Genomic DNA, 12,385 nt, shown 5'->3' with positions numbered 1-12,385 from the left:
GCTCAGCAGTTGTGGCTCACGGGCCTAGTCGCTCCGCGGCATGTGGGATCTTCCCAGACCAGGGCTCGAACCCGTGTCCCCTGCATTGGCAGGCAGATTCTCAACCACTGCGCCACCAGGGAAGCCCGGTGGTAGACTTTCTAATCACAGACGTTAACGATCAGCTCCACGCAGTGCTTCTGGCTTGTCAGACCCTGCGGTGGTGGAGCCCGTGTCCCACATGGGCCAGATGATTCAGTTTTGTCTTGTTTATTTGCAAGTGACCTTGAATTCCCTAAACCCCAGAGAAATGTGTTCTTAATTTGCCCTGTTCACAATGCTGTTTTTTTCCCCCTCTAACTCAGATTTAAATAACCCTTCCTTCTGTGTTGTCATGCACTTAAAAAGCAGCATCATAAAAAATCGCAACCCTCAACTCTCTGTAATTATGGGGTACAGTGGTGAGGGAGGGGCACTGAATAGGAAATAATGGGATCTCCAGAGCATTGTAAGTTGCACTGGGTGTATTCAGTAGCAGGGTTGAAGACTTTTGCCTGCTGCTGGGACAGTTAAAAAGCAAAGCAGCCCCTGCTTCAGCCAAGATTGTTGCCTGTTGAATTTTCGCCCTTTAATTTGGGGCACCTGAGGGTCCCATTCTGGGTACCACGGACGGGGGCACTCATTGCCTCTTCTGCTGCCTGGCCGAGGCGAAACTTGGGGTTCTTGGGGAGGTTTGGTTTTGTCCCCACCATTCGAGGCGGCTGCTGTCAGTCTCAGCCTTTGATGTCTGCCAGGGTTTGGAGCAGCGGCCCGGAAGCACTCATGGGTCTCTGTGGCGTGGAAGCCACGCTCCCTTTCCCCCTCCTCTGTCTGACTGTGCGGTGGGGTACAAAGAGCTACCCCGAACAAGTAGGGATTTTTTTTTAAGGCCCTCAAACAAAGACCTAAATTTTGAGAGTGAAATTGCCACAGGGGGTTATGTGGGGAGTATACAGAATCATTCCTGGGGAGGTGGGCTGGTGGGGATGAGGGATGTAGACAGCACATTTGCCTGGCTGTCCAGGTACGTAGGCCTGTGGGAAGGGAGGAAGGGAAGGCAAAGGCAGGTGGCAGTAATTTGGACGCCCGCCTCTGAGTGAGGTTAACAGAACGCATCTATCCCGAGTGTTAAAAAAATGAGTGAGAGGGATGGGTTTCACCTGCCTGGGGTCGCTGTGCCTGGTCAGCGGCCTTAACTGGACCTGGGATTGCCACGTGTCCAGCCGGCCTCGACTCTACAGGGTTAATGTTTTCTTAGAGACCTGTTCAGGGACCAATAGATTAGATTCCGGAGTGCTTTTGATTTACATTTAAAAGCAATCAAGAGCGGGAAGGAGATTTCTGGCATTTGCGTGCTGTTTAAAAGCTGAATGGATAACAAATCCTGATGGAGCTGTTCTCTCTCGAGGTCGATGGCCTTGTTATGGAGACTGCCCTGCGTGCACCAGTGGGCGGTGTCCCTTCCAGGTCATCCAGGAAGCCAATTTTGGACCCTGGCTGCTGACTCAGTGTGGCCTGCTGGGTGGCTCCCTGCTCCTGGGAGACGGCCCTGGCAGTGACCCTGGGCCCAGCCCATGAGCAGGTGCCCCAGGTGATCCTGCCCAGACACGGCAGCAGGAGGGACAGAGGGAAGGAGCTCCGGGCAGAGCGGGACCGAGGAGGGCGCCGCGGGTAAGCGGGGGGCCGGAAGGGAGTGAGCGGCACAGTTGTGAGTTGTCTCCAAGTGGGGGAGGCCTAGTTGTTTTCTTTATCTGTGGGGCAGGGAAAGAAGTTGGAAAAGCTGAGCTTGGTTTTGGAGAAGGTGTCTGCCGGGAGCTTGGTCTCAGCAGAGCAGAAGCTTCTGGCCTTTTGAAAAGAATGCGCAGCTTAGAGGCGGAGAGGATGGGGTGTAATCAGGAGCCGATCCTCCTACTTACCCCCGCCGACCTGCCCCCGCCCAGGTCTTTTACTCCCCTGGCCTTATCCAGTGTCTCGTTGGTAGAAAAACAGTCTATATGTGTCTGTGTATCTAACTCAGGAGGCCAGGGAGCCCCTCACACAGAGTGGGTGAGGTGCAGCAGTCAGCCTGGACCAGGAGTTCGAGGATGTGGGGCCTTGTGTCTACCTGGATGATGACTTAGGCCTGGTTCCTTGGTCTCCCTGGGACACAGCCCCCTTCTCTGCCCTCAAGGGTAGAGATGGGCAATGAGAGGGCGGCTTGGTGATTCTTTCTTTCTTTTTTTTTTTTATTAATAAATGTATTTAATGTTTGGCTGCGTTGGGTCTTCGTTGCTGCGCACGGGCTTTCTCTAGTTGCGGCGAGCAGGGGCTACTCTTCGTTGCGGCGCGTGGGCTTCTCATCGCGGTGGCTTCTCTTGTTGCGGAGCACGGGCTCTAGGTGCGCGGGCTTCAGTAGTTGTGGCTTACGGGCTCTAGAGCACAGGCTCACTAGTTGTGGCGCACGGGCTTAGTTGCTCCGCAGCATGTGGGATCTTTAGGGACCAGGGCTCGAACCCGTGTCCCCTGCATTGGCAGGCGGATTCTTAACCACTGCGCCACCAGGGAAGTCCCTTGGTGATTATTTCTAACGACTCTTCTAGCTCTGAAATCCTATGAACAATGCTGTCCAGTAAGACTGCCTCCACCAGGGAACACATGACTGCCAAGTGGGTATTTTAATCAGTGTGACTTCAGAATAACAGGGCCAGTTCTCACAGAGCGTTCATTGCTTCGTCGATCATGCGATCCCCGTGGAACCTGAGTTGATGGCAGGGCTGCAGTCGGTTCGGTTTTCTTGGAGCTGTCTGACACCGATCAGGCACAGACATTCTCTTCAAAGCCTAGAATCATCTTATTTATTTATTTATTTATTTTTTATACTTTTTTTGGCCGCACCGCACGGCATGTGGGATCTTAGTTCCCCTACCAGGGATTGAATCGGCACCCCTTGCATTGGAAACGTGGAGTCTTAACCACTGGACCGCCAGGGAAGTCCCTAGAATCATCTTATTTTTTCAGGTGGGCTCATATTCGCCCGTTATGGTTGGTGAAATTTTGTTTCCCTGTGTTGCCCCTGGAAGCCCAGAGGGAAGAGTTTGGAAAAATGTGTCCTTTTTGGAATGGGATACCGTTGCCTGTAAGGCTAACTTATGGCTGGGTCTTATGTGGGCAGATAGTAAATGTTTCTGGAACCTTCTGGGCTCTGCCCACTGTCCTGTGAGGAGCCCCAAGCTCTGGCTTACGGGGACCTCATGGACCAGTGGTCAGGCTTTGCATTTTGCTCTCAGGGTGGGCCTGTCTCTCCTTTAGGAACTGTAGCATGAACAAGTCTTATCCTGAGCAAGAGACTGAGGCCCAAGGGTGGTGTTTTAGGTTTGTCCAAGGGGATGCCTCATCTCTAACCACCCAGATATGACTGGAAAGAGACAGCCATGATGCTTTTGTTTGTCTCCAATTCTGTTTAATAAGATGTGGGGGGGGAGAAGGATACATATAAGAGATACTTCTGGTTAATGAAACCCCAATTTCTCCCCAAATAAGAAAACCTGATGCCTTCTTTCTCTGTTTTGTCGAGGCTTGTGGCTGATACTGCTGGATTTAAATCTGTCACAGCCAGATTTCCTGGTCCTCCTTCCTTGTTCCCCTGGATGGAGGGGAGGGCCCCAGCATGGTTTGGGTGCTGCCCAGCTGGGCCTCTGGCTGACAGGGCCCGAGAGCAGGAATTCAGGTGGAGACCTTGTGGGTGCCATGGTAACCAGCACGCGAGGCTTGGGGGACCTGAGATTAATGATTAAGCCCTTCATGCTATTTCAGATGAGTCAGTGGCCCTCAGCATTCCCAACCCCCAGCCAAACTTGGGTACCTTTTACTTTTGATAGCCTTTCCCACTGAGTGAAGATGAAAAATGTCTTAGAGGAATACTGAGGGGCTAGCAGGGTGGAGGTCGGGAGCGTGGCTGGCAATGGGGCTGGTGAGTGTGCTGGTAGCCACAGGCACGCCGGGTCATCTTCTAAAGGTTGAGAACGCTGGATGCGGCCACCCAGGCCTGCCCTGAATTTCAGCTTCTGTTCAGAAAGTTTTAAAAGCCCAGGTGTGTTTTCATTTTTCTGTAAGCAGGAAGCATCAGATGCTGACTGATCTGGTATTTTCTAGGGGGGGGCAGTAATTTTTTTAAAAGTGAATAGATTTAATAAAAGAAAATCAAATAAATAATAGCACTGGTGGTATATGCCAAAAGTGAACAACATTTGAGAAACCCTGCTTGACTATAGCAGCATTTATGCCAGGAGGAAACTCAGTGACCAAGAGGGAAGTACACCTTTCTGGAAAGTCAGGCACAATCAACGCATGCATACACACAAGACTGTCAGGGTGGCAGTTTCTTTCAGGGATGGGCAGACAAGTTTGTACAGGTTTTGCTGCAAGAAAAGGGGAGTGTGTGTGTGTATGTGTATGTGCTGTTTTCCCCTTCATCAGTGGTATTACTTTGCCCTCAAAGATGCCTCCTGACCGGCAGGCTCTACTTACACGCAGCTTGGTGTGACAGTTCTGTCTGGGTGATTTTTAACCACAGGGAAGCAGCCCGGGAGTTTCCAAGGAAAAAGCCCAGTTGGCCAAACCCCATTTTTAAACTGTGTCTGATGTCCAGTTTTCCAGACAGTCTGGTGGTTCTCAAATTTTAGTCATTACCAGTGTCACTTGGAGACCTTGGTGGGAGACAAAGGCTCTGGACCTGCCCTACCCACCCAGCGGGGTCTCTGTGTGCCCCAAGTAATCCCAATACACACTAGTGTCTGAGCTCGTGGTCCGGTCACAGGCTGCGGGTCCCAGCTCTGGCTGCCTGTGAGAGTCACCTGGAGAGCTCTTGAAGATTTGAGGCCTGGACCCCACCCCAGAGAAGCCCAACCAGAATCTGTGGGGCTGGGGCCTGGCATTAGGATTTTTTAAATGCTTCCCAGGTGCTTCTGCTGTGTGGACCGGTGGAGTCCCACTGGCCTCAGTAGAGACTTTGGGGGCAACTTTTTTGTTGTTTTTTGTAATTAATTAATTTATTTTTGGCTGCGTTGGGTCTTCATTGCGGTGCGCGGGCTTCTCACTGCAGTGGCTTCTCTTGCTGCGGAGCACGGGCTCTAGGCACGTGGGCTTCCACAGTTGTGGTACGTGGGCTTCAGCAGCTGTGGCTCACGGGCTTAGTTGCTCCGCGGCATGTGGGATCTTCCTGGACCAGGGCTCGAACCCGTGTCCCCTGCATTGGCAGGCGGATTCTTAACCACTGCTCCACCAGGGAAGTCCTGGGGGCCACTTTTAAACCATACCTGGGAATGCTCATGATGAGGAAGCAAAGGGCTGCATGAAGCCTTTACAGAAATTAGTGTGTCTGCAGAGAAAACCCACAGGTCTGAGTTCAGGTTTTGGAGGACTTCTGCGAAAAAATGGAGATAGGAGGCCAGTAACCCAGGGTGAGAGGGAACGCACATCAACCTGTTAGAACTGGGTCAGGGGGGCTAACAGCTTCAAAAAATGGGACAGGCATCGAAAGGGCTCTTGAGGATTTGTTCAGAGCGAGAAGAGCAAGGGCACGGTAAGCTGCAGCTCGGCCAAGGCAATGCAGCGGGGAGCCCCGGGGGTGGAGGGGAGCAGGGCGCCGGCTCACGTGGCCTCTCTGTTCTGTTAGGTCCCTGGGCAGCAAGGGTGCCCCAACCAGGAGTAAGAGAACTGAGGCAGAGATTGGAGTGGAGATGGCCAGAGAGCACCGGCTGCTTTCTTTTTTTTTCTTTTGGCCACACCTTGCGGCCCGCGGGATCTTAATTCCTGGACCAGGGATTGAACTGTGAACCCGTGCCCCCTGCAGTGGAAGCCCAGGGTCCCAGCCGCTGGACAGCCAGGGAAGACACCCCTCTTTTTTTTTTTTCCCAGCTGCTTTCAATGAGGCTACCCCGTCTCATCCTGGGCACTTGGGGACCTGGTCATCCATCATTGTTGGTCAATTTAAGGAGCTTTAAAGGGAGAGCCAGGCTCCTAAAGACTGGGCTGGGGGTTGGGGAGATTGTCCCTGCTTTTAAGAAGTTAGGAAAAAGTGAATTCTAGAAACCATAGTCTGGTGAGCTTGGGCTCCATTTCCAAGAAACTTTCCAAAAGCATGACTAAGCAGCTGTTTTGTGAGCACGTATAGAGCCCAGTCTGGGTCAAGGTGATAGACACTTTTTTTTTGTCAGAACAAGACATGCCAGGCTGGCCTTTCCTGTTCTGGTAGGTAGCCGACTGCCAGGTCGGGGAGCGCCTGAGGCCTCTCGACAAAGCATTTGGCCAAGCACTGGTGATACCTTCTTCATGGGCTGCCGGCGTCTAATGCATCAGTGAAAATCCTCGTGGAGATATGCGGAAATAGGAACTGGAGGGGATACAGCTGTATGTATGGCTTCAGAGTCAGTTCATCAGCCACCGCTCAAAGCAGAGGGGGCCCCTGAAATTCGATGTAGAAGGGGTCTGGTGAGGCTTTCTCCTTGGAAGGGGGGGCAAGGGGGATTTGAGAGTGTGACAAGCATCCAGTTCATTTAAGTTACCTGTTATTTGAGGGTAGTCTGGGAGGGTTGGTGGAGATGGAAGAGGCTGAAGTCATCTGTCGTGTCTGTACCTCCTCTGCCCTCATCTTGCTGGTGGATCTGGGTCAGTCTGGAGGAAGGCACGTTCTGCATCTTTGCAGCACTTGAATAAAGGCATGATTCCTAAAGGCCCCAGGCGGGGAGCAATGAGCCAGCATGGGTGACCATCCAGCTTATAAGGAGTACAGTGGGCCATCCATAGATGTGGGTTCCATGTCCATGGATTCAACCAACCACAGATGGTGTCCTGTGTTTTCCATCCCCGGTTGGTTGAATCCATAGATGCGGAAGCTGCGGATTCGGAGGGCTGAGTCTGGTACTTGAGCGTCCATGGATTTTGGTACCCACAGTGGGTTCTGGAGCCAATCCCCCGTGGATACTGAGGGACGACTGTATAGGGTCAGTAGGCTGACCTGCCTGAAGGAGGTTTCCTGTAGTGCTGTGGGTGTAAAGCTTTGCACTGTGTCAGAAGGCTCCTAGAAATGGTACCCTTGAAGCCTGCCCTTTAGCATGAGAGTCAGAAGTGGCCCTGGTGATCTTGGAGATGATGAAAGTTGAGGCTGGAGAGGTTAAGTGACATTCCCAAGGCCACCCAGCCAGTAAGTGACAGCTGTGCAAGTGCACATGGAACAGTCTAGGTTTGACAGTGTGAACAAGACGGATTTCAGTTGCCGTTGTGCTCCAGAGGCGAGGAGTGCCTGCCTGCCAGCAAAGCAAAGGTGGGGGGGGCTTGGGCCACGCCAATCAAGGTTTGATGTTCAGACATCATCGAAGCTCCATCCACCTCGACCAGCTAGGCCTCATCTGACATTCATGTTCTATTTTGGGTACCACACTTTAATTTATTTGGTTCCAAGTTAGAAATTGTTTTTAAAAGAATATTGTAAAGTTATAGTAGTAACATTGTAACAACTGAAAAGTTAGGAAAAATTGGGAGCTACATTTTGGAAGGATGTTGACAGACTGGATGATTAGGGTTATGGAGGTATGAGAAACGGGAAGAAAAGGCCTAGATTGTCCTTCTGCAAGGAGGAGGGGAAAGGGGGCTGCTGGGTCGTGGTTCTGACCCTGCCAGGTCTTGGCACCAGCCTCTTCACGTGGCTTGACTCTGAATCCCTGACACGACCTTACTGAGAGATCACACTTAATGAACCTCCAGGATGCAGAATTCAAACCAGAGGGTATACATGTTATGTAATAATAGTCGCTGACATTTTTTTGAGTCCTTCCTATGTGCCAGGCATTGTGCTAAGATTACAACTTGTGTGAGCTCCAAGATGCAGAATTCAGACCAAAGGCTGTGCAAGTCTGTAATAATCATTGCTGATGTTTGCAGAGCCATTCCTATTATGCTAAGCAACTCTTGTACATTATCTCATTTAATCCTCATCGCAGCCCCACAAGGCAGCATTTAGGTTTGTTCTGGTTGCTTTGGAGGCAGGGCATTGACCAAGGCTATAAAGTACATCACCATCATCATTGGGAATTATTGTAATTTTCATGCAGTGATCACTGAGCACTCTCTATGTGCCAGGCACTGCAAAACACTTTGCATCATTGTCATTAATCCGCATAATAACTCTATGGAGATTAGGGGATTATTATCCCCATCTCAAAGTGGAGGAACTGAGTATCAGGTTGGCCCCTATGGCATTTCCATGCTAATTTCATGCAGATTACTAAAAGGTGTCCCTCAAGTGGACCAGGCCAGGGCGCCTGGTTTGGTGAGGATACGTGGGCTGGTTTCCTCCCACCAGCCTGCCTCCTGGTCTGGTGCCTTTAGTGCAGGGCTCAGACTGCACAGCTGTAGGCAAGGGCCCTGAGGATGGCCAAGGCTGAGGAGCTGGTTAAAGCCACATAGGAGGAAATGGCAGAGCTGGAATCCCAGGCCAGGTCTGCTGATTCTGGAGCTCATGCCCTTAACCAGTGCCGAGGAGAGAGACCCTTGTGCTCATCAGAGACTTCCAGTGTGGATGGGACCATCCTTGGACTGGTCCTTGGAAGTGATCCCAAGAGACAGGTGGCCATCTGTCAGGATGGAGGATGGCGGCCTCAGTGACTACGAAGGGCCCCTCTGCCAATTCTGAGAGCCTGTGATCCAAGTAGGGCATTCGTGTAAGCTTAACGTCTTCAAATCTGCCATTTCTCCTCCATGTTCCCTTCTTTTCCTTTTGCTTAAAATCAACTCCACCCTCTCCTCCCCTCCCCCCACCACCACCCTCCAGCCTGGGGTGAAAAGGCTACCTGACTCTCGTGGGGGCCGGGTTGGGGATGCTGGCGGGGGTGGGGGTGGGGGGCGGAGGGGGTGTGGCTCGAGCTGTGTGCAGCCTCACAGTTGGTCAGTGTAGCCCGCAGGTGACCGCGTCGCTGGCCGTAGCCCTTCTCCAGGAAGACCCTCATTTATCATCTCTCAGTGCTTGCCCACACTTGAGCGTCAGCACATTCTACCTACACCATCTGGCATAATCATGACACAGATGTTGTTTGACTTTAGGCATTGGGGGCTGGAGTGCAAATGGCAGGAATTCTGCAGCAGCCTCCCAGCCTAGTCTTGGACTCCTGCCACCGGGGAGGCAGGAATGACCTTGGGCCGAGCGACTGAGTGACTCCCTGCTTTCTTGGGAAGAAATCTATGCCTGGCTGTTCCCGTGTCTTCTCTTGGGCTGTGACGCTAGCAGCAGCGCTGGTGGTGATGGTCACACAGTGAGTCTCTTCCACTCATAGGCAACATCGCTGCCGGCTGACCCTTCCCATGTGCCAGGCCCCGTGCTGAGGGCTTTACGAGCACTTGCTGGTTTAATCCTCACAATGACCCTTTGAGGTGAGTACAATGATTATTCCTAGCAAACAAGAAACCTGTCTCTTAAGTTAGTTCCGATTAGTATATCTTATGGGAAGAGGATGTTATTTTCTCTTGAAGAGAGAGTATGCTTCTTGTAAGTCTGAAGCAGAGGTTTTCAACTGGGGGCCACTTGCTTTCTAGGGGACATTTGGCAATATCTGGAGACATTGTTGGTTGTCGGTTTGGGTAAGGGTTTGGTATTGGCATCTCACGGGTAGAGGCCAGGAATGTTGCTAAGCATCCTATAATGCACAGGACAGTCCCCACCACAAAGAATTATTCATCTCCAGTGTCATTAGTGGGAGGTTAAGAAATTCGGATCTAAAGAGAATAAGAGGGACTTCCCTGGCGGTCTAGTGGTTAAGACTCCACGCTTCCACTGCAGGGGGTGCGGGTTCCATCCCTGGTTGGGGAACTAAGATCCCACACGCCATGTGGTGCGGCCAAAAAAAAAAAGAAAAAAGAGAATAAGAAACAGTTTTCATTCTTTCACCCAGTTTGAGATCATTAACTCCTGCTCAAACCCCAAACCCTGCTTGTGGTCATTGGTGCAGTTCACCGCCTTTTTCTGGTTTTCCCACTGATCACGTGGGAGGGTTGCACTTTCCTACCTTCTCTTAGGTGGAGATGTGACTTGCGTTGGCCAAAGAACTGTCAGCAGGAAATACGACGGTACTTTGATGTTGAAACCTTCAAGAGCTCAGGTGCCGTTTGCCACATTTCTTCCCCCTTACGATGGCAACCGTCAATGCTCCCAGCTTGTAGAGACTCCATCAGCCTGTGTCCTGGAGTCAGGAGGCCCTGGGGAGAGCTCCTGGTCGACTCACATGGACGTGCAGGATGAATGAGAAATGATCTTTGTTATTTAAACCACTGAGATTTGGGGGTTGTTTTATTACCGTGGCATAGCCTATCTGATCCTGACTGATGTATTCTAAATAGAACAAAAATAAGGAGAGGTTAGGATTTGAATCGGGCAGGTGGTATGTGTTTTTGTTTCTATCTGGATACTGGTGCTGGCTGCTCAAGCATCAGGTGTTTATGGATTGCTTACTCTAGTGAAGATACTGTGTTCAGCCCTGTGGGAGATTTAGAGATGCTGGCAGGTTGATTGCTTCATAGAAGGAATGGGAGGGAGTTTAGAAGATCTGTCTGGCCCATCTAGACCTCTTTGATGTCTAAAGAGGTTAAGTGACTTACCCAATCATCTGAGTCTCCTACTGGGATCCAGAAACCCTACCCAGACTGTGGCTCTGTGAAGCTGTGCTCACCCAACTCAGTGAGTGGTTTCCAATCAGTTACTGGTCTCTGAATGCTTGGAGGACAAAGTCCATCTATACTTGCCTAGGGCCTCGTGAAACATCTAGCACAGTGATGTTTTTGAGTGAGTTGGGTTGGGTGGGGGGGGGTGGATAGGGTAGGAAGTGAGCAGTGCCATGATGGGGCACAACTTGGAGGGCTCTGAGAGCTCCGGGGGAAGAGATGACCTGAAGTGGCCGGCGGGGACACAGAGCCTGCTTTCTGGGGCGGGTACCAAGTAGGATGGGGCCTGAGTAGAGAGGAGGGAAGAGCTGGGCGTTTCTTACTTTTCTCTGGGTTTCAGATATGCAAGAAGCACCCCAATCCTGGGGTCACCATGAAGAAGGAATACTTTAGGGTGGGGTGTCCTCCTTTAGCTGGTCCCGGAGAAGGCTTCTGGTCTCCCCGGCATTGCCTGGGCAGCTATCGCCTTACCTGCGCAGCACGTGCCCGGGGAGGGGGTGTCACCTCCAGGAATTGCTCTGAAGGCTCACGAGTTGTGCTCGTCTCCCTCAGAGGCTTGGGGAATGATCATTTAGTGCCAGGAGCCGGCTTATCCTGGCGCAGAGCCAGAGCCCTTCCCAGCAGCTCAAAACAAAGTCAGCTGGACTCCCGCTCCCAGACACCTCAGCGTTCCCGTCCACAAAAGGGGCATCGTCGGGAGAGCTCACCCGATCTGCCTTTTGCGGAGGTTGTCGTATTGGAGGGTTCTGCCCCGTCAAGCCAGTGAAATGCCCTTACGGTGAGAAAGGGGGGAATGACAGATTAGTCTCTTGCCACTCAATTCAGATCTGCCAGGCACTCGAGCCTGGAGGGGGATGGGACAGGAGCCTTGGGACAGCTCTGACAGCCCCTGCGGGCTGCGCTGACACTTGTCGGTGGGAGTGGTTGCTCTGGGTGCTGGCCGGAGGGGTCTGTCCTGCCTGCGGCAGACCTAGCCTCTCCACTCTGGGTGCTCCCGGCCACACAGGTCGATCCTAACTCGTGTGGCTTCCACAGCGCGGCCCCCTTGCCTGGCAAGACTGCCTTTCCCGCAGTGCCTGCAGGCGCACGGGTGTGTTTCCTGTAAGTCCGTCCCCTCCCCCTTCCACTGCCCTCATTAATCCGGGAGGGATTGGATCTTAATCTGCGAAGGTGCCAGCAGTCTCCACCTCAGCTGTGTGATTCACGCAGATTCAGGCAGCCAGGGGGTTATTATTATTGTTATAAGAGAGTCAATACAGCATAGAGGCTGAGAGTCCTGCTTGGAGCCAGACTGCCTGGGCTTGAATCCCAGCCTCGCCACTCCCTAGCTGTGCCGTCTTGAGCAAGTTATTCATTTCCCTGAGACTCAGTTGCCTTATCAGTATAACTGGGTGATCACTGCACCTAGCTCAGCTGGGTTGTTGCGGGTTTTGGATGAGCAAGTCTGTTTAGTATATGTGCAAAATGCTCCCAACAGGGCCAGGACACCATAAACGTGCTAGCTGTCGATATTTTTGTGCCAGGTATTGGTGTCACCAAGGGGTTGCCGTCAACCATGCCTCCGCCCAGTTCTTTGATGTAAACAATTGTGTTTACAGTCTTACTGGAAGCACCATGCAAATGTAGTTCAAGCCTCAGCCCCACCTACCACGGGGGTGTGGGACTCCAGACCTGGGGGTGA

General features: G+C 52.0%; 1 protein-coding gene across 2 annotated transcripts in view; it reads left to right on the top strand.

The window, feature by feature from the left end:
• The window catches only part of KSR1 (kinase suppressor of ras 1), a 147,272-nt gene that overhangs the window by 31,032 nt on the left and 103,855 nt on the right, over window positions 1-12,385 (top strand). The window lies entirely within an intron of this gene.

This window comes from Balaenoptera acutorostrata, chromosome 20 (genome assembly GCF_949987535.1).
Source record: "Balaenoptera acutorostrata chromosome 20, mBalAcu1.1, whole genome shotgun sequence".
Lineage (NCBI taxonomy): Eukaryota > Metazoa > Chordata > Mammalia > Artiodactyla > Balaenopteridae > Balaenoptera > Balaenoptera acutorostrata.
The sequence above is the reverse complement of the archived record's forward strand: the minus strand, read 5'-3'. Positions and strand labels throughout refer to the sequence as shown.